The following is a 22,899-nucleotide window of genomic DNA, read 5'->3' on the forward strand; positions in this document are numbered from 1 at the left end:
AACAGGCTTAGAAGTGGGTGAAAATTCTTCCCGTTATTCATCTAAAATCAGTCGAATGTATGTCAAGCACGCTGCTACACACTAAGGAGGCAACTGTGAAACATTCAGAGTCCCTTGTATGCGAGGTATGGCAGGTACTGTGGGAGCTCAGAACCAGGACCACTAGTTCATAGGGAACTACTGCTGGTGATTTACTTCCAGGGAGGAGAGAGCTCAGGGCAGTCCCAGTAAAAACTCCCAAAGCGTGAAAGAACTGAGGATTTCTCCTCATTATCCAACCCACCACTGTTCGGGGGATTTTTGCAGATGGGGCACGGGGGCCACAGTGATGCCAAGAGCAGGAGAGGGAGGAACAGGAGGTGGGAAGGGGTGTCGGAAGCAGATTCCAGTGTCCCTTTTCCCCTCCCTCTGGGTCTTCCCTGAAGTGCTCTCCCACTTCTGTCTAGCTCAGCCTGTTTTCCTGATCTTCTTTTAGGTCTGCCATGGGTGCCTGGTCAAAGATCAGAAAATCACTTCATTTTGATTCCACATTTGCTGTGAACTAAAGATCAGTATTTCAGCACATGTGCTTTTGCTCACAGTAACTCTGATAGGAAAGGGACATCATCATCATCATAGCCACTTTATGAAGGAAGACACTGGTGGCCTCTGCGCGAGTGACTTTTCTGGGTCCACAGTTAAATGTGGCAGTGCTGGGCTTCCCTGGTGGCGCAGTGGTTGAGAGTCTGCCTGCGGATGCAGGGGACACGGGTTCGTGCCCCGGTCTGGGAAGATCCCACATGCCGTGGAGCGGCTGGGCCCGTGAGCCATGGCCCCTGAGCCTGCGCGTCCGGAGCCTGTGCTCCGCAACGGCAGAGGCCACAACAGTGAGAGGCCCGCGTACTGCAAAAAAAAAAAAAAAAAAAAAAATGTGGCGGTGCCAAGCCTGGAGCCACATATCCTGGGACTTTGGGTCCCAGTCAACAGAATGTGGCAGCTTTAGGGTCAGTCAGAGCTCAAATATTGGTGCTCCCACTAGCTCACCAGAGGATAAAAGGCAGATTGCTTAACCTCTTTAACCTTTGCTTTCTCCCCTAATACATGGGCTGAAAAATAGTATCTACCTCCTAAGGTGGTTGTGAGGGTTAAATGAGGTAATGCACACAAAGTGCTTGATGCATAGTAAGCACTCAGTAAATATTATAATTCCATTATGAATAATAGGTACTAAATCAGCTTCTGTGGTAACAAAATTGAATGAGACACAGCACCAGCCAGAGAGACAGACATCTACATAACAGACCACAAGGCCAAGGGATAGACTCTGAGTAAGCAGTTGGTTGGCGTAGATGGTTCCATTTGGAGATGGGGACCAGGGGTCCAAAAGGCTCCACAGAGCAGATCGTAATGCCACTCTGACCCAGGAGGTAGAATTTCACTCGCCTTGAAAAGGTGAGCCCAGCTAATGAGACACAATTGTATTAGTTACCTATTGCTGTGTAACAAAGTACCCCCTCCCCACCCCCTGCATTAGCAGCTTAAAACAGCAAACATTTGTTATCTCACAGGAACCCAGGCACAGTTTAACAGGGCACCGCTGGTTCAAGGTCTCTCGTGGGGTTATAGTCAAGCTGTTGGCCAGGGCCGTGTTCATCTCCTGGCTGCATATGAGCTAGAGAACCTGCTTCCAAGCTCCCTCAGGTGCCCATTGGCAGGCCTCCAAAGACCCACTGCCAAGTTCACTCACATGGTTCTGGCATGGCTTGGTTCCTCCTCATCTACTTTGTTCATCCTGTAGAGCCAGAGTCAGCACTTTTTCTGTAGAGGGCCAGAGAGTAAATACTTGAGGCTTTGTGGGTCATACGACATCTGTAGCGACTACTCAACACTGCTGTGTAGCTCGAAAGCAGCCACAGACAACTCATAAATGAATGGGCATAGCTGTATTCCAGCAAAACTTTACTTAGCAAAAACAGGTGGCCTGACCCCTGCTCCAGATCTCTACAAGGACAGCAGCATGGTGTAGCAAAAATAATACTGGCAGTGGACTTCCCTGGTGGTCCAGTGGTTAAGAATCCGCTTTCCAATTCAAGGGACGCTGGTTCGATCCCTGATTAGGGATCTACAGGAGGAACAAACTAAGATCCCACGTGCCGCAGGACAACTAAGCCTGCACACCTCAGCTACTGAGCCCATGTGCTCTGAAGCCCGCATGCCACAACAAGAGAGCCCGCGTGCCACAACTACTGAGCCCATGTGCTCTGGAGCCTGCAAGCCACAACTAGAGAGCCCATGCACCACAACGAAAGACCCCTCATGCTGCAATGAAGATCCCACGTGCCACAACTAAGACCTGACACAGCCAAATAAATAAATAAATAAATAAATTTTTAAAATAAATTTAAAAAAGTAATACTGGCAGTCACAGCCTCTCAGGGCTGCAGTTCCCAATCTGTAACACATGTGGGCTAGAGTAATATTTTCTCAGGGCCTTCCCACCCCAAAATGCTGTGACTCTAACTTTAATTTTTTTTTTTTTTTTTTGCGGTACGCGGGTTCTTACTGCTGTGGCCTCTCCCGTCGCGGAGCACAGGCTCCGGATGCGCAGGCCCAGCGGCCATGGCTCACGGGCCCAGCCGCTCCGTGGCACGTGGGATCCTCCTGGACCGGGGCACGAACCCGTGTCTCCTGCATTAGCAGGCAGACTCTCAACCACTGTGCCACCAGGGAAGCCCTCTAACTTTAATCTTTATTCACAGCAGTTTAATAGCCATTTATTTGTTCTCATTGTCTCTCTCTACTAAGACTAATAGCTTAGCCAGGGTGTCAAAACACTTCACAAATCTCACTGTAGAATGGGAGAAATTTAGCGAGGGACAGCTTAATTGACACGTTCAAGTCCCTCCTTTAATACATGTAGTCTCAGTCAGTCGTGGCGTGGCTGGCCAGCTTGGGGCAGAGAGTGACGGCCTCTTGGCAGCAGGGCCCTTGCCTGCCTACACAAGAAAAGAGAGGCCCAGGAGCTGGAGGACCAGTAGCATCCTAATAAAATCTGCTAGTGATTCATTGCTTACCTGTGCCAATACCATGTATGTAATCCATGGGATAACGGCTCTTAGGTTCTTAAGATGCATATATTTAAGGAATCACAAATAGTGGAGTCTCTACAACAGGTACATGAGAGTTGACTCCCTGCCCCTGAAAATTTCTCTTGAAGTAATTGCACAGAAACCTATCCCTAACTTTTCTTTTTTGCATTACGCTTACAGTTAATATACAACCTGTGTTTTTTAGAACAACCATAATGTCAGATCAAGGTCACTCAGAGGTTGAAAGAGGCCTGGATTACTTTCTTGTTGTTGTTTCCAAGGCTACTGATATATTAAAGAAGTAAAATAATGACAAAGCAGGATTATGAACATTGAAGAATATTTTAAATGCTTATCTGTACAGATTTGCAATATTGCACACATGCATAAAGGTGATAAAATTTTCCTATTCTCAAGGTAAAGTATTAGCTCCTAGGGAACTGCTCGTGATTTACTATGGAAACGTGGGGCTGAAGTTCAAAGCTGTGTGATGAACATTGTTTTCTTTCAATCCTCCCCGTGTAGCTCTGGGCGTATATTTGGAGATACTCGTCAAGAGTCTACATTGAGGCCCTTCATGAATGGGAAGCCCAGGTTAGTTGACCTCCTGTGTCCCATATTCCCACATTTCCTACCTGCCCCCATGACGATAGGCTTGATGACATGAATCCTGTCATATTGAAGACTTTATGGTGTGAATAAAAAAGCTTGAACTTTGAATCCTGGCTCCACCATTTACTAGTTGTGTAACCTTATATGAATTAGTTAAGCTTAATAAACCAGTCTCCATATTCATAAGATGGAGCTAGTAATGCTTATGTCACAGAGTTGCTGGGAAGAAAATGAAATAATGAGTGTCGAGTACCAAACACATACTGGATATTCAAGTGTCAGATACTGTCACTACCACCACCACAACCAGCACCCCCCCCACACACACACACACTCTCTCACTCACTCACACATCAGATCCAGAACCCAAGTTTGGGTTTTGAACATCTGCTGAGTGTAACTACACTGCCTTCCTGGGCCCAGTGAAGAGTCCTATGCCCACAGCTTCCCTGAGCTCCCGTTCACAAGTGAACTGACAGCCCCACAGCTGCGGTGACTTGGCCCACAGGCTCTGCCTCCATTTCATCCCCTCACCTGCCCTTGGTAAATGAAGGTGTGAGAGACAGTATGCAGCTCTGAGACACACTTCTTAGGGCCACTTACGTGAGAAAACTGAGAATAGGACTTTATAAGTAGAAAAGGTAATATCCAAAGGGCACTGGAGCACCTACATGTTTATAGGATGACTGTCAGCCGTTTCTCCTGGGGTCCCTGCTGTTAAGAGGGACGCACCTTAAGCCTCTGCCTGGGAAGAGCTTGTGCCACAAAGAGAGAGAAAAAAAGATGAACTTAATAGAAGTTAAAAATTTGCGTCTGATTCCCTGGCATCTATTGTTCAGGGTCTTTAAGTGTTTGGGAAGAGAGGATTTCTGCCTGTATAGGTAATTGCTGGGCAGGTTTTCCTTGGTCTTTTACCCATATAGAGCTCTGAATTTGAAGAGCGGTGATGCCTTGCAGATCCAGCATTTCCTGGTTTATGATGGAGAAACAGCCTCCTGGCTGTCTCTAATGACTGGGTCCTATAGATCATCTTTACTTTGTATCAGAAGAAAATTAGGAAATGGAAAGGCAAGAAAATCAAAATCATGTCACACGTTACAGTTATGTAAAGTTTATAGTCAGCACCATAGACATTGAACTTGGAAACTGCAAGGAGGGTAACTTTACTGAAAAAGGAAAGTTCCAAAAATGTTAAGCGATAGAGAAAAATGGTTAATTAGCTGGCATAATATATCTTCCATTATTAATTATATAATAATTAATTGGAATAATTTGCAGCCATTTAAAAATATCATTGTGGGGACTTCCCTGGCGACCCAGTGGTTGAAACTTCGCCTTTCAATGTAGGGGGTGCAGGTTCAATTCCTGGTCAGGGAGTTAAGATCCCACATGCCTTGTGGCCAAAAAACCAAAAAAACATAAAACAGAAGCGATATTGTAACAAATTCAATAAAGACTTTTAAAATGGTCCACATCAAAAAAATCTTTTAAAAAAATTTTAAAAATAAAACAATCATTATGAACATTATGGATTGTCATGGGAAAGGCTTGAAACATAATGTTAAAGGGGAAAATAGCGGGACGTGAAGTTGTTTATATATTGTGTAAAACAGGTATGTAGTTCTTGGATTGGAAGAGTCAACACTGTGAAAATGACTATACTACCCAAAGCAATCTACAGATTCAATGCAACCCCTATCAAACTACCACTGACATTTTTCACAGAACTAGAACAAAAATTTCACAATTTATATGGAAACAAAAAAGACCCCGAATAGCCAAAGCAATCTTGAGAAAGAAAAACAGAACTGGAGGAATCAGGCTCCCTAACTTCAGACTATACTACAAAGCTACAGTAATCAAGACAGTATGGTACTGGCACAAAAACAGAAATATAGATCAATGGAACAGGATAGAAAGCACAGAGATAAACCCATGCACATATGGTCACCTTATCTTCGATAAAGGAGGCAAGAATATACAGTGGAGAAAAGACAGCCTCTTCAATAAGTGGTGCTGAGAAAACTGGACAGCTACATGTAAAAGAATGAAATTAGAACACTCCCTAACACCATACACAAAAATAAACTCAAAATGGATTAAAGACCTAAATGAAAGGCCAGACACTGTAAAACTCTTAGAGGAAAACATAGGCAGAACACTCTGTGACATAAATCACAGCAAGATCCTTTTTGACCCACCTCCTAGAGAAATGGAAATAAAAACAAAAATAAACAAATGGGACCTAATGAAACTTCAAAGCTTTTGCACAGCAAAGGAAACCATAAACAAGATGAAAAGACAGCCCTCAGAATGGGAGAAAATATTTGCAAATGAAGCAACTGACAAAGGATTAATATCCAAAATTTACAAGCAGCTTATGCAGATCAATATCAAAAAAACAAACAACCCAATCCAAAAATGGGCAGAAGACCTAAATAGACATTTCTCCAAAGAAGACATACAGATTGCCAACAAACACATGAAAGGATGCTCAACGTCATTAATCATTAGAGAAATGCAAATCAAAACTACAGTGAGATATCATCTCACACCAGTCAGAATGGCCATCATCAAAAAATCTAGAAACAATAAATGCTGGAGAGGGTGTGGAGAAAAGGGAACCCTCCTGCACTGTTGGTGGAAATGTAAATTGATACAGCCACTAGGGAGAACAGTATGGAGGTTCCTTAAAAAGCTACAAATAGAACTACCATATGACCCAGCAATCCCACTACTGGGCATATACCCAGAGAAAACAATAGTTCAAAAAGAGTCATGTACCAAAATGTTCATTGCAGCTCTATTTACAGTAGCCAGGACATGGAAGCAACCTAAGTGTCCATCAACAGGTGAATGGATAAAGAAGATGTGGCACATATATACAATGGAATATTACTCAGCCATAAAAGAAACGAAATCGAGTTATTTGTAGTGAGGTGGATGGACCTAGAGTCTGTCATACAGAGTGAAGTAAGTCAGAAAGAGAAAAACAAATACCGTATGCTAACACATATATATGGAATCTAAAAAAAAAAAAAGGTCATGAAGAACCTAGGGGCAAGACGGGAATAAAGATGCAGACCTACTAGAGAATGGACTTGAGGACATGGGGAGGGGGAAGGGTAAGCTGGGACAAAGTGAGAGAGTGTCATGGATTTATGTCTACTACCAAATGTAAAGTAGATAGCTAGTGGGAAGCAGCTGCATAGCACAGGGAGATCAGCTTGGTGCTTTGTGACCACCTAGAGGGGTGGGATAGGGAGGGTGGGAGGGAGGGAGACACAAGAGGGAAGAGATATGGGGACATATGTATATATATATAACTGATTCACTTTGTTATAGAGCAGAAACTAACACACCATTGTAAAGCAATTATACTCCAATAAAGATGTTAAAAAAAACAGGTATGCAGATGGACATAAACTAAAACAAATCCTGGGGAAAATACTGAGCATCTAACACAGGTTAGATTGCTATGATTACAGCTGGCTTTTTTCTTCCCTTTTCCCAAACTTTGTATGATTTGTGCATGTTTGTGTATAATCACATCTATTTTATATATATGTATTTTACATATAAATATGTATACATACAAACATCTTTTTTTAATGAGAAAAGTTCTTTAAGCATTTGGAAAAGATTGGAGATATTTATGAGCAGAGCAGCTACAAAAGAAAAAAAAAGTTTTTATACTTAAAAAAAGTACTTAGACTTTGTACCAAGGACTAAACTTTAAAATCCATCAATAGATGAGTGAATTTTACACTTTATACTGCAGATGACCATGCTTTAGTGAAGTAACTAGGGTCGTTCTTTTTTTCCGTCGAGATTCTAGATATCAATCACGGTTTTGTTTTCCCTTGGTTTAAATGGCATTCCTCTTTGATCATTACTTCGCACTGGGAAAAGATATTTCCTTGTGCAAAGTAGTGGTTAGCTTCTTATAACCTCAGACAACAAAGGGCCCCTGTGTGAGGATGCAGGAATTCGTCTTGGAATACAGGGAAAGCCCCCAGCTGAATCGTATCCAAGGAAGATGCTGCAAAGCTTGCAAAGCTAGTTCGGAGAAAGGAGCCCAGCTGGAGATCTTTTCTTTCTATTCACATATTGGCCCTGCTTGAGAGGTGGGGGTGGGGGGAAGCCCATAAAAGGAGACCCGAAAACAAGCCTGAATGCATTTACAAATTACAAGGAAAAGTTAATTCTGGCAACCAGCGTTGGTGCCAACTCCGGCTTATCATGTTTAGAATTTAACTCCACTTGGGGAGAAACTTTGTGTTTCTTCTCATGGAAGTTAAAGAAGGCAACAGAGATGGACTGTATGGTGTAAGTTCTGAATGCAAACCTGTCTGTGGGTAAGTCACAGGCTGGCTCAGTTCCCCTCGGCCACCTGTGCTCTCGGCCCACTGTGAGTCCCACGCGTTGCCGCCGTTTATTATTGTGAACTGCGAATCTCATCAAGCCGGGCCCTGAGCATGGCATTCGCAGCCCTCCTCTACCTAACTCCTGTGGGTTTACGTGTGACCATGCTTCCTTTTTCACCACCCACAAACCTCTTCCCCTCCAGCCACCTTCTCATGCCCTTCAGCTTCCCCTCGACCTTGGGAGGGTTTATAGAATGACACGTAGTACCTGCGGGTGGACGCTGGCATGTCCTGGGCTTTGGGTAAATGCCAGTACCCTTCCCCCTTCTTCCTCTTGCCCTTCTTTGAACTTAAATTCCTCTTCCTCTCATAGGTACTAAAGTTCCTGGTCAATGATAGATCCTTCCGCAAAAGCCAGAAATCAGGGTAGTGATGAGAAGAAATAAGAGGTGCGGAGAGTCAGCCCTCATCTTCACTGAGGGCCCCTCTTCACCTGTAGATTAAGAATGACGAGAAGAATAGCAGCTGCCACTTTTGTGCTTCTGCCACCGGCTTATCCTGATTCCTGCGTTATCTATAAACCTGGCATCTGAAAAAACAAAGGCCCAGAGAGGTTGAGAGATTTGCTTGAGGCCACACAGCTATAAGTAGTGGAGCTAAAATTCAAACTCAGGAGTTTCTGAGTTCTCCAGAACTCTCCCCTCTTTTCACGACACAAAAGTGCTTTCCCAAAGGCTCAAAGACTATTAGTCACCAGCAGCACTTGCCCTCAACATCTGTGATCAAACAGTATCAGGACATGTAAGAAAGACCCGTTTCTAGTTCCACCCGTGGCTCCAATTGAAAACTAAACTTGGAGTAAAAATTCCACTCCGTGTACAGATAACTAGTTAAATATCAAACTCAGCAAGGCTCTACTTACTAATAGACCCATGGAATGTGATCCCTTCAGGGGTTTGATGTACTTGAAAACACTATAAAAATCACCATTTAAGAACCTGTAGACCAGTACCATCTAACAGAATTTTCTGTGATGAGAAAAATGTTCTGTGTCTACCCTGTCTGATACGATAGCCACTAGCCACATGTGGCTTTCAAGCACTTGAAATGTGGCTGGCTGGTGTAACCAGGAACTGAACTTTTAATGTACTTAATTTTTAGTAATTTAAATAGCCACCTATGGCTAGTAGTTACCATATTGGGCTGTGTGGCTCTAGAATATTCTGACAGGTTGATTGCTGGTCCCCACCTTGTCATGATGCTTTGCCTCTAAGCTCTATTATGTCACTGGATCGTAATTATTTATTTTTGTTTGCCCACCCCACCAGGCTGTAAGCAGTTCATCCTGCTAAACCATCTCTTCTTAGCACATGACCTGGCCCACGGTACTAGACATTAAATAATTGATGTAGGTTAAATAAATGGATGGGAGTCAGCTTTTTTCTAAAGCATCATTGTTATCGCTTGCTATCATCTGGTTTACCCTTTCTCACGACTTTGCTCTTAGGACTAAATTGGTTCCCAAATCTTCAGATAAAGCCCAGACTGCTTACTCGTGAACACATCTTTCTTTCCTCAAAGGAACTCACTTCTTTCACTGATTATTTTGGTTATTTGCCTCAGTTTCTCTAAATGAATGTTTCTATTACCACTTCTTGATTTTTTTTTTTTTTAGTGTTTCAGACATTATATCTTCCAGTGTGGTAAAAGATGGTTCAGCTTCCACCCCTTGCCCCACCACACGTAAGAAATGTTCCCACTCCCTACTGAACGCCCCCCTCCAGTTTTAGTTAGATGAATAACTAGTATTTATTATAACTATGTAAATGCAGTTCACAGCTAAGCCAGGTAGGGAAGTATAATTACATTTCCTTTCCTGAACATCTTTTTCTCTGAAGGTAACAAATGGCTCATTTTTTTCATCTGTTCAGTATTCTACATCCTTACCACTGATTTGACCCCAAAGTCTTTCCCTATTGTATATATATCTTTCTCTTTGGGACACTTCAGTGATTCTATCAGTTTGATCTCTTAAAAGAAAACTGCCCAGAGCCTTCTCATCTTCTCCAGTCAGAATGAGCTGTCCTCCAGGCTGTGCACGTTGCTGGCATTCTGGGGTCTCCCATCACCATCGTCCTGGGGGTTACTTTTGTCCCTCTCCTGTGTTTAATGCCCTATCTCCTGTATTCCTTGTCTTCCGCTCTTGGTTTACTACCTCATTTGTTTGTTACATCTTCTAATAGCCTCCTTCCCAGGAGGGGAAGGTATATGAATGGTAAAATTTTTGAGACCTTTCTTATCTGAAAATGTCTTTATAGTACCCTCTCACTTCATTGGTGGTTTGGCCAAGTTCAGAATAATGTGTGTGTGTGTGTGTTTGTGTGTGTGTGTTTAAGAAGTCTAAAACCATTCTGATCCCCAGCTCTTTGTATATGATCAGTTTTTTTTCTTTCTTGAAGCCTGTAGGAGCTTTACTTTTATGTCAGTTCTATTTAATTCTTCATGTCTTTATCTCCTTTGCGAATTTATATGAGATTTTCTCATGTTTCTCTTCTAGACTCTCCATTGAAATATTCATGTTTGCTGTCTTGTTTTAATTTCCAAGAACGTTTTATTGTTGCTCTCTCATTATTTTTTTATTGAAGTATAGTTGATTTACAGTGTTTCAGGTGTACATTCAGTTACACGTGTGTGTGTATGTGTATATATATATATATATATATACTTTTTTAGATTCTTTTCCATCATAGGTTATTACAACATACTGAATATAGTTCCCTGTGCTATACAGTAGGTCCCTGTTGTTTATCTATTTTATATATAGTAGTCTGGAATTTGGAATCCCAAATTCCAAATCTATCCCTCCCCTCCCTTTCTCCTTTGGTTTGTTTTCTATGTCTGTAAGTCATTTTCTGTTTTGTAAATAAGTTCATTTGTATCATTTTTTTAGATTCCACATATAAGTGATATCATATGATCTTTGTCTGACATTTCACATATAAGCAATATCATATGATATTTGTCTTTCTCTGTCTGGCTTACTTCACTTAGTATGATAATCTCTAGGTCCATCCATGTTGCTGCAAATGGCATTATTTCATTTTTTATGGTTGAATAGTATTCCACTGTATGTACCACATCTTCTTTATCCATTCCTCTTTTGATGGACATTTAGGTTGCTTCCATGTCTTAGCTATTGTAAACAGTGCTGCAATGAGCATTGGGGTGCATGTATCTTTTCGAGTTAGAGTATTCTCCAGATATAAGCTCAAGAGTGGGATTGCTGATCACATGGTAACTCTATTTCTGGTTTTTTAAGGAACCTCCATACTGTTCTCCATGATGGCTGCACCAATTTATGTTCCCACCAACAGTGTAAGAGGGTTCCCTTTTCTCTGCACCCTCTCCTCCGCTGAAGTCTTGAACCCCTCAAAGTCATCCACAAGGGTTGGGATCAACTATTTCCACACTCTTGTGTATGTTGATATCTTGACATCTTCCCGTGGATCACAAATGTTCTTAACGGCATCTAGAATGGTGAATCCTTCCCAGACTTTTCAACTGACTGTGCCCAGATCCATCAGAGCAATCACTGTGTATGGGAGTTATAACAGCCTTTCAAGTCATATTTCTTAAATAATAAGACTAGAAAGTCAAAATTACTTTTTGATCCATGGGCTGCAGAGTGGATGTTGTGTTAGAAGACATGAAAACAACATTAATCTCGTCGTACATCTCCATCAGAGCTCTTGGGTGACCAGGTGCATTGTCAATGAGCAATAATGTTTTGAAAGGAATCTTTATTCAGAGCAGTAGGTCTCAACAGTGGGCTTAAGATAGTCAGCAAACCATATTGTAAACAGATGTGCTGTCATCCAGGCTTTGTTGTTCCATGTATAGAGCACAGGCAGAGTAGATTGAGCGTAACTTTTGAGGGCCCTAGGATTTTCGGAATGGTAAATGAGCATTGGCTTCACCTTAAAGTCACCAGCTGCATTAGCCCATAATAAGGGGGGCAGCCTGTCCTTTGAAGCTTTGGAGCCAAGCATTGACTGCTCTCTAGCTATGAAAGTCTCAAACGGCATCTTCTTCCAATGTAAGGCTTTTTCATCTACGTTGAAAATCTGGTGTTTAGTGTTGCCACCTTCATTAAGTGTCTTGGCTAGATCTTCTGGATAACTTGCTGCAGCTTCTACATCAGCATTTGCTGCTTCTCCTTGCACTTTTATGTTATGGAGACGGCTTCTTTCCTAAACCTCACGAACCAGCCTCTGCCAGCTTCAAACTTTTCTTCTGCAGCTTCCTCACCTCTCTCAGCCTTCACAGAATTGAAGAGAATTAGAGCCTTGCCTTGGGTTAGGCTTTGGCTTAAGGGACTGTGGTGGCTGATTTGATCTTCTACTCAGACCACTACAACTTTCTCCATATCAGCAATAAGCCTGTTTCACTTTCTTATCATTCATGTGTTCACTGGAGTAGCATTTTTAATTTCCTTCAAGAACTTTTCCTTTGCATTTACAACTTGGCTAACTGGTACAGGAAGCCTAGCTTTCAGCCTCTCTGAGCTTCTGGCATGCCTGCCTCACTAAGCTTGATCATTTCTAGCTTTTGATTTAAAGTGAGAGACGTGTGACTCTTCCCTTCACTTGAACACTTAGGGACCACTGCAAGGTTATTAACTGGCCTAATTTCAATATTGCTGTGTCTCAGGGAATGGGGAGGCCTGAAAAGGGGAGAATGGGGAACAGCTGGTTGGTGAAACAGAACACACAAACATTTATCAATTAAGTTCGCTGTCTCACATGGCTGCAGTTTGTGGCTCTGCAAAACAGTTACAATAGTAACATCAAAGATCACTAATCACAGGGGCTTCCCTGGTGGCGCAGTGGTTGAGAGTCCGCCTGCGGATGCAGGGGACGCGGGTTCGTGCCCCGGTCTGGGAGGATCCCACGTGCCGCGGAGCGGCTGGGCCCGTGAGCCATGGCTGCTGGGCCTGCGCGTCTGGAGCCTGTGCTCTGCAGCGGGAGAGGCCACAGCAGTGAGAGGCCCGCGTACCGCAAATAATAATAATAATAATAAAACGAGGTGTACCTACACTGTAATCCAAGGCAGAAAGTGATCAGAGCCGTCCAGTTTCTGTAGAAATTAAAAGAATGGAGTAATTACCTTTAGGTGGGATTTTTTTTAAATCTTCATGGAGTTTTGAAGGAGTTTTGAAGGATCAGTAGAATTCTGCAAAATACCAATGGGCATGGAGGCATGCCAACTGGGGGAAACAATATGTGCAAAGGTATAGAAATAAGAAAAAGTGTATATAGACATGTTTAGAAAACAGTGAAAAATCCAGGTTGGCCGGAAATAGTAGTGGCTAGAGGAGTTTCAGGGATAATCTAGGAAGGCCAATTGGTACCATATTGTGGCAGGTCTTGGATGCCTAGCTGGGGCCATTAAAGATTGGTAGGCAATGCAGAGCCAGTTAAGGCTTCTTAAAGGGGAGTGACTTGTTGAGAGCTGTTCTTTGCATGCCTGGTTCCATCTCATTCTTTGGGTCCCAGTTTAAATGCTCCCTCTTCAAAGGTCCGTCCCTCACTCTAAGGAGGTTCTCACCTGCAACTCTGAATTGCCACATCCCGTTGGTTTCCTACAAAACACTTGTAGGAAAGTTGTAATATCTGTCTAGCAACCGCATGGCAAGTTCCAAGTTCTTTAAACACCAGCCAATCCAGAGTATTCACTCTCCCGCACATAGGGCTGTCATTTTGTAGGGCACACAGCATGGTGTCCCATTCACTGCAGTTTGGTGGTGCCTGACACACAGTAGGGGTTGAATTATCTGGTGACTAAATAATACCCCATCCTTTCCTGACTTCTCTTTGTCACATTCCCTCTGCCTAGAAGGCCCTCCCTCCGCACTTCACCATCATCATTTTTCTATCTGCCACAGTTCTTCCCGTCTTTCTATGAATGCATAGTTCAGGTGCTGTCAGCCCAGTTACACAACCTCCCAATCCTGCACCCCCTCAGCTCTTGTGTTCCTTCGGTGGCGTTATGTGCGCCCTGCCTAATATTTTAGTGATTTGTAACCTAACCTTTTCTTGTCTCCTTGCCCTTCCCAACAGATGGCTAGCTCTCTGAAGGCCTGGATTTTGTCTTTCTTGTGTCTTCCTTTTCAAATAATATTTGAGTTGTGGTAAAAATTAAGAATAACATTCATGTGACATTTGAGCAATGTATTAGATTTTAAGGAATTAGGAAACAGTAAGAAGTAATACTGAGTGAAAAGACATTGCTGACAGAAAATGAAATTGAATTTCCAAAAGGATATAACCATTCTAATGTTATATGATACATTTAAGGCAGAATTCATTATCCCAAAAGGTAGTTTACTTGGAAGTGGGATAAGAGCATTTCTCTGAAAAGTTTTGTCTATGTATAGTGAATTATTCTAATAATTTTATTGAAATATTATGCATATATTCATTGAAACTTTGATTGTTTGATATGTCTCCAAGAAGTAAATTCCTTGAATTATTTTTCTGCTTAGTTGAAACTTTACCCATCAGAGAAGAGGTGTATTGTCATGTAATGTTTATCAACAGAAACAACTAACAATAGCTTCTGGTTATTGAACCATTCCAACATGCCTAGCATGTGATAAGCAGCTTTCCCGTTGTGCCATTTAAATCTCACTATAATATGTTAGAGATGCAACACTGACATTTGGGTAAATTGTTCATTGATCATTAATTGAGTATCAGAAGCTGGGCTGCAAACTCAGGCTGGCAAATTTCAAAGCCCTTGGCTGCCTGGGCTAAATGTTCTAGGCCAGGAATTCTTTTCCCGCACATCACTGCCTGGGCCTCTCAGGAAATGCTTTCTGCTGTGGCTTTCAAGATGCAACTTGGCTGTAAAAAGGAGGCAACTTGTAAACCTCAGTTTTCAACTTTCTTTTTTGTTTTTTTTTGGTTGCAGGAAGAGAAGTTAAACTTCTAGAGAAACCTAATGGACGATCTCCACAACAGGTAAGCTGTTCTTTTTTGTGTGCTTTGGGAAGAAAGTCTGTTCTTTCCACTTTCCATTACATTTTATATTATTCGGTCTTCCACTACAGTTCTTATTACCTGAAACATTAAAGCCAGTAGACAGAGCAATCCCCAAAGTCTATTCTTTCTGACTCATTCAGGTTTGAGTAGAATTCTGTTATTTCCTTTTTACTTTTGTTGTTTAGGGGATACAGTTCTAAAACGGGACAAATGGTATGACCATACAAGTCTTCACACTGAAAGGTTTACAATATGGGGCTGAATCAAAAAGGCTGAGTGTTACCTTGTTTGAGCTCAGCTAGAAACGTGCACCTCAGGCCACTCCAAGTTTTCACCATTCCGCACATGCCCAAAAATGACCCCCAAAACACAGCAATTATTCATCTGGGACTTACAGTTAAATTTTAGCCAGTAGATAAATTCACAGCTATGGAATCCACAAATGATGAGGACCAATTGTACACCTAAAGCACGTGGATTAACACCTGGTACATAGGAAGCTCTGTGTAAGTTTGCTGTTTTTATCATCATCTTCATTATTCTATGTTATTAAATATCCTGAGGGTCTTAGACACCTTTGAAAAGTTTTAGGCCCGGGGAAATGATAAGATTCAGATTTATGTGACTTAGATCATGTGACTTCCATGTGGCAAATGTATTATTTTAGAAGACACAGGTGGATGCAGGAGACAAGAGGATTTTGCGGTAAATTCAGGTAAGAAAAAAGTGATAATGTTTTAGGACAAGGCAAGGGTGGTGCACACATAGAGAAAAGAGTGGGCTTACTAAGAAAGAGAGTGTAAGTGGTAGCATCCCCTGGAATGTGGTCCAGAACCCCACCAGCCCCATTATCTGCTCACCTGTGGCCACAAGTCTTCTCCAGTCTTTTCCCAAGATTACTCAGGTGCTCCTTGCCTTATGTAACATGTTACATGACATAGTTTAATCTCATACTTTTAATACTCTATTAGTCATGTATTTGTATGTCTGTCTTCCTTGCTAGACTGTGAACTCTTTTCAGCTCCCTGGAATCGAGTTCAGTACCTGTACGTAATAGGTGCTCAGGAAACACTTGGCACATGAATGATGGGTGGTGAGCCCTTTAACAAACTGCGGAGGTCTCTCCCTCTTTGTGTCCTAGTTACTAGCAGAGTGTCTTGTCCTCAGTTAAGTGCTCAGGGATATTGGAGACCTCAGAACCATGCTCAGTCTTTTCAAGTGCAAAAACTATTTTTACTGTACTTCAGAGAAACATTGGTGACCCAATTCTGCACATACAGGGTTTTCTGCAAACATGGGACAATCTGTATTTTCTTGTCCTCTGACCAGTCCATGCTTCCAGCCTTGAGTCCAGAAGCACATTTATAAAATAAGGTGGTTGGGTGGTAGGATGTTCTCTAAGATTCGCTGAGGTTTGGGCATCTAGGATACTGGGAATTACCCAGAACTACTTCACTGTAAGCATCCAGCCCTGAGCTGTGCTTGCTTTTAAAGCTATCATTATTTATAGCTTTACAAGACTGTATTATATAAACGTCTCCCCACGTCGCCTCCTCTGCAACTTCCTCATCATTTCCAGAACTTAACTTTTTCTAAATGCTTCAGGTTTCTCCCAGACTTCTCCCACCTCCCAGATAAGGCTGCTTATCAGTGTTGGAGACATACTGTGTGTTGGAGACACGCCTAATTCCCACGCGGTTTCAGGGAGAATTTGGTCAGAACATCACCCATTTCTATTCACAGTGTCTAAAAGTCATTAAGCCAGTGGTTACATAATATTCTCATGGACAATGGCCGTGAAGATGAGAGCAGCCCACATTTACTAAGAACCTACTACTTGCCAGTCATACTTTGCCAAGCCCGTCACGTGTGTAAGCCATGTGATTCTCATAGGAACCCTGCACAATTAGATGTTACTGTTTCCCCTGTCTAATGGTTGGCAAAGCTGAGATTCAGAGAAGTTAAGCAGCTTACTCAAGGTCATCCAGCTTAGAACAGGCCAGTCCAGATTTTGACTCCAGAGCCCACTCCCTTCATTACAATAGACTGTCTTCTGTGTCCTGGATCTTAAAATTCTTCCTCCTCTTCTTCTGAACCCATATATGATTTTATACGTGTACTTTGACCAGTCCTTCTGTTAACGTGGCCGTAAAAATGAAATCAACCATGCAGTAGTGCAAGAGTGTCTCGGATGTTTTTAAGCAGATTCTCTACTAAAGATTGGTGATGCTGAACTTCCAATCAGCCAGAGTCAAGATCAGCCCCAAGCTGAGTTGAGATGAGTTTTGTCAGATGATACGGTCACTATGGTGGTCAAGAGTACGAAGGAAGGGGGCCACTGAATCCCACATGAAAAAGACATAGAACTGCACGTGTTAAGTGAAAACACGTCATCTTCACTTCAAATTTTTGAAATCCTCTTCTCAAATACACTCTGTTTGTACCATCTGAAGATTCTCCAAAGTGTACTTGTTCATACTCCCTGAAACTAAAAAACACCCAGAAGGTCATGGCCTGCCCCCATCTTCAGTTGGGTCTCAATCTTGGTGCTGTGGTCATGTATCCCCGATAATGATCTGGTTTGGTTTGGTGTCCAGTGATATGGTATATTGGTTCATCAGTGAACAAGATTCTACCCAAGTAGTCGAATTCAGGGTAAATACCTAAGCCCGTATCATTGATGATAAATTGTCATTTTAAGTGAGATTGCGTACGTGATTAGTTGAGCTCTCTATAACGTCTCGTTCACTTCAGAGCTGTCTGTGATAATCTGCTTGACTTCCTCAAGGCATACTTCAAAAGCAATTGATAAGCACATGGTGATATCTGGATTACCAACTCTGTCTTAAACTGTTGAATTAGAGACTCACTGAAGGCTTTAGGGGCATATTAAAAATAAACTTCCTGCCACTACATTGATAATGGGGAATGGGTTAATACGGCCAGGTGCCCATGTGAATAATAGGAGATACCCTTCGTACTTTAGTAGACGTGAGGAACATCAAAATGTATATTAACCGCCGTCACCCACACGCGTGAATGATGTTGAGTACTTTCACGAGATTATGCGAAGGTCCATGTGTCCCCTATGCATTCTCCAGTGGCAGTTTTAGAATATATATAGGAAGAGTTTAAGAGCTTGGAAGGGAAGATAGGAGACTTGTCTGGAAGTTACATTACACAGCAAACAAACTGATTTTGGGTGGGAAAGGGACGAGAACTTGATGGAGTTGATGGAGGGGCTAAAGTCCCTTCCCCAGCCACTGTGGACACCCCCTCCCATGTCAGGTATGCAACAAGCAGCAACCTATACAATAGATAATACCAATTTTTGCAGAGTCCAATGCTGTTATTGTATATTACTTAATAACTTAGCTAGAAAGCCTTTGACCAGGATATTATTTGTATTAGGCAAGGTCCAGCCAGGAATGGGAACTCTTCCTTTCAGACAGAGGGACGTTATAATCAGTGGGTTATGTGGGTATTGGAAGAGCTGGGAAACCAAATGAGATGGTGAGGCAACACAGAGATGGTCGAGGCAGGGAGACATTACCACCCCAGGATGAGACACAGAACCAGATGCTGGGGCAATGGCTGGAGCCATGGTGAGGCACCATGCTTCTATCTGGCACCATGGAGGGTGGGGCTCTTGGGTATCTATTGCTGTGGAGGAGATCTGGCCACTACCAGGATGAACTGTCCGAAGTAGAGAGAAAGGGAAATATACCTTGACATCCCCCATCCTCCCCCTCTAGTCTTCCACCAGCACCTTCCACTGGTGGGACTACCCCGATCCAGAGGGCAAGGGTTCGTCAGCATTACGGTGCCTTGAGAAACTGAGTGGGCGAGGGGCAGGGACCAGTCTAAGAGCAGACAGGCAGTGGACCAGCCCAATGTCTTGGGTTTGTTTCATCTATTCCTCAGTTAGTAAACATTTAGGTTGTCCAGATTGACCCCCTATTATTGGACAGGTGGTTTATTTTAACTTTTTCCTGTTATAACGCCCATAGAGAAGGATAAAATAACATAAATTAAAAACTGTTAAAAAGCAAATTCTGAAAAACAGACAGAATTTTTAGAAACCTAACAGGATTGTAAACTGCACCAGTTGGGAGTGCAATTGGCAGTAATGACTGACTACAGGTATTAGTTTTGGCCAACTTGGTTTGGGCCATATCATCAGTCACCAAAAGGGGCCAGTGGTAATTGTAGCCACCTCACTGTTGCCAGGAACTTCCCAAGCCACAAGCGTTCTTAGGGTGTTAGTCCTTCCCCTTTAAGTAGAGCTCACCTAGACCAACCAGCAACATAGCAAAACAAAGAGGCCTGCCTGCCTTCATTTCCATAAAGCCGTAAAGCAGGAACTCTCAAAGTGTGGTCCCCAGAGGGCAGCATCAGCACCCTGGGAGCTTGTTAGAAATGAGAGTTATTGCCGGCACAGACCCAGGAGGATGTCTTATGGACCCCGTGCCCTCTGCCTCTCAAAGTGCTCACCAGGATCCCCGCCCCTGTCACCCATACACCCTAGTCTTTATTCAATAATGAGCTGCAGCTCATCTGATCCAGACAGGAGCCTACTCCCAGGAGTTTACAGTCCAGAGAATAGGGCATAGCTTCTCAAACTTTCCCTAGAACTGTTCCCACCAAGAGTACAGGGAGAAGGAACTGGTCTAGAGGGCTGACCATAAGCTACCAACAGAATTGGAAATTTTCTGCAGAGCAGAAATTGAGACACAGAAGTAGAGAAAAAACGTATGGACACCAAGGGGGGAAAGCGGCGGGGGGTGGGGGTGGGGGTGGGATGAACTGGGAGACTGGGATTGACATGTATACACCGATGTGTATAAAATGGAGGACTAATAAGAACCTGCTGTATAAAAAAATAAATAAAATTAAATTAAAAAAATAAATTTATATGAAATTGCAAAGAGCTAAAAATATCCAAAAACATCTTTTAAGAAAACAAGATAGAAGAACTTTTTCTGTTATTGCAAACCTAGAGTAATAAGAACAGTGGTTTTGGCAAAAGTAGATCAATGACACAGAATAGAGAGCTTAGTATCAGCACTAAGTATAAATGGATACTTGACTTTTTACACAAATATTACTGCAGATAAGTGTAAAAAACTCACAAAATTTAAATAAACTATGCAGGCATAATTGCTATCAATAGTTTTTTAAAGTAAACAACAACAAAAAGATGAATGATAACTCTATTCAACAACCCTCACAGAATTTCTGTCTTATTCCCTATCTTCTTCTGTTATAGCTACTGTCACGTGCTTATATCAGGTTTTTTCCCTTCTTTACATTCATTTTCCTCTCTAAAAAAAAAAAAAAAAAACCTTCTGTTTAATTCTAATAATTCATGCAAATTTTGCCTTTTCAAACACAATATTCTGAATTTATTTTAAATCAAAAATAATGAGCTTCTTCCACAAAAACTTTCAAATTGGGCCATACTTATTTTATAGCTTATGTTTACCTCCTAATTCATGGCCACTTACCCTCATCCAGAAGATGGGGCCCCAAGACCAGCTCACACCATGGGCAGCCCACGGGGCCTGGGGCAGCACAAGGATGGCCATAGAGAAGGAGCAGTGAAATGGGCAGGCCCAGCAGCAGCAGAGCTAACACGGGAGAAACTGAACCCCTCCACAGCTCCTTCCTCCTGAAGCCTCTTCCACAGAATTATTGTCCAGAAAGACAGATCGCATTTGTGTGAAAAGAGGTGTCTATAGAATTGCCAGAGTTTTTTGACCCCGCCATGGTCTGGCCAGACTACAGAATAAATCCCATGCCCAGCCAGAGCTGGAGGAAGCCCTGCCGTAAGGCGGTGCTATGGCCACCAGGACTTAACACAATAATTGTCTGAATATTTACCACATCACCTACTCCCTAACTTCACCACCTGGCAAAGCACCTACACTATTTGTGCCTTTAATTCTGTGTCTGAGGCCTTTCCCATACCAAGTCCTTCCCTTGAAATTAAATTAAATAACCACTATATACTGCCATCTGGTGGCCAATAGATGAAACCACACCTATGAAATTCTATCAGAGCCCAAATCAAGAGGATCCAGTTCCCTTTTGCAAAAGCTAATGGATCACAAGCTGCTGCTTATTGTGTAAAGCAGTGGACTCAGAAAACAACAAAACCTACAAGAGGTATTATATTAATATAATATGAAATATATAAATATTATATAATTAATATATAATCAGGAAGTATTAATAATAATGAAAACAATAACAACAGCATTAATAATAGCCACACTGTACCACTTTCAACTTTTATGTCCATTTACTTATCTATAAAATACTGGCTCCCAACCTTTGTGCAGTGTTGGTGGGAATGTAAATTGGTGCAGCCACTATGGAAAACAGTATGGAAGATCCTCAAAAAATTAAAAATAGAGCTACCATATGACCCAGCAATTCCACTCCAGGGTGTATATCCAAAAAAGAAAATAAAACACTAATTCGAAAAGATCTATGCATCCCAATGTTCACAGCGGCACTGTTTACAATAGCCAAGATATGGAAACAACCTAAGTGTCCATCAACAGAAGAATGGATAAAGAAGGTGTGATATATATAATGGAATATTATTCAGCCATAAAAAAGAATGAAATTTACATTTACTCATTTACAACAACATGGATGGATGTAGAGAGTATGATGCTTAGTGAAAGAAGTCAGAGAAAGACAAATACTGATATATAAATATGATATCATATGACATATCATATGACAAATGTGATATATATGATATCATATATATGTGGAATCTAAAAAATAAAACAAACGAATATAGAGAAACAGACTCACAGATACAGAAAACAAACTAGTGGTTACCAGTGGGGAGAAGGAAGTGGGGAGGGGCAAGACAATGGTATGGGATTAAAACTATTATGTATAAAATAGATAAGCAATGAGGATCTATTGTACAGCACAGGGAAATATAACCATTATTTTGTGATAACTTTAAATGGAGTACAATCTATAAAATATTGAATCACTATACTGTACACCTGAAGCTAATGTAATATTGCAAATAAACTACTCTTCAATTAAAAAAATAATAGGGAATTCCCTAGTGGTCCAGTGGTTGGGACTCAGCGCTTTCACTTCCGTGTCCCGGGTTCAATCCCTGGTCAGGGAACTAAGATCCCACAGGCCACGCAGTTCGGCCAAAATAATAATAATAATAATTACTGGTTTCCACCTTAAAAGATTATTGTAAAGTAATAATCTAAGATTCATTCAATTCAATTCATTCAATCTTAAATTTCATTTGAGAAATGAAATTTCTTAAAACAGTACTTGATGCATATTAAACACTCAAATGTTAACTACTTGTAATCATTAATAAGTACTGGCAGGATGCCAAACATTACAGTAAATGCCATACATACTTTTATCTCATTTAAATTTCAAAACAATCCTGATAAGCAGGAACTGTTATCATTCCCATTTTGCAGATTAGACAGCTAAAGGTCACAGAGGCTAGGAAATTTGCCTAGAGGTCACAAAGCTAATAAATGGTGGAGGTAGAATTGGAACCCACAACTCTGGCCCTAAATTATTCATTTAACCGCTGTGCTCACTTGCTGGTGTGATAAATCTTCTCAGATGCTTATACATCCCGCCTCATGCACATACCCCAGCCCTGCCCCACACACACACACACACACTCCCCCAGCACATCCCAGTGAAGGAGGTCCAGCAGGTGTACCTCCTCCTCCCTCAGAGTCCCCCTGACCTGAGTCCTCGCCCCTCCCAGGGAAGTTGCTGTTACACACACTC

At 42.0% G+C, this 22,899-nt stretch overlaps 1 protein-coding gene across 3 annotated transcripts in view; it reads left to right on the forward strand.

The window, feature by feature from the left end:
• The window catches only part of PGCKA1 (PDCD10 and GCKIII kinases associated 1), an 82,593-nt gene that overhangs the window by 48,968 nt on the left and 10,726 nt on the right, over window positions 1–22,899 (forward strand). The window contains exons 2-3 of one of the 3 annotated variants that reach the window (XM_082838654.1): window positions 3,594–3,666; window positions 15,026–15,069. The gene's annotated coding sequence lies outside the window, so the exon portion shown is untranslated. Of the gene's footprint in view, window positions 1–3,188; window positions 3,667–15,019; window positions 15,070–22,899 lie in introns of those variants that run through there. The other 2 variants (XM_082838652.1, XM_082838653.1) reach the window with 2 other exon arrangements.

This window comes from Leucopleurus acutus, assembly GCF_964270905.1.
Source record: "Leucopleurus acutus genome assembly, chromosome: 4".
Classification (NCBI taxonomy): Eukaryota; Metazoa; Chordata; class Mammalia; order Artiodactyla; family Delphinidae; genus Leucopleurus; species Leucopleurus acutus.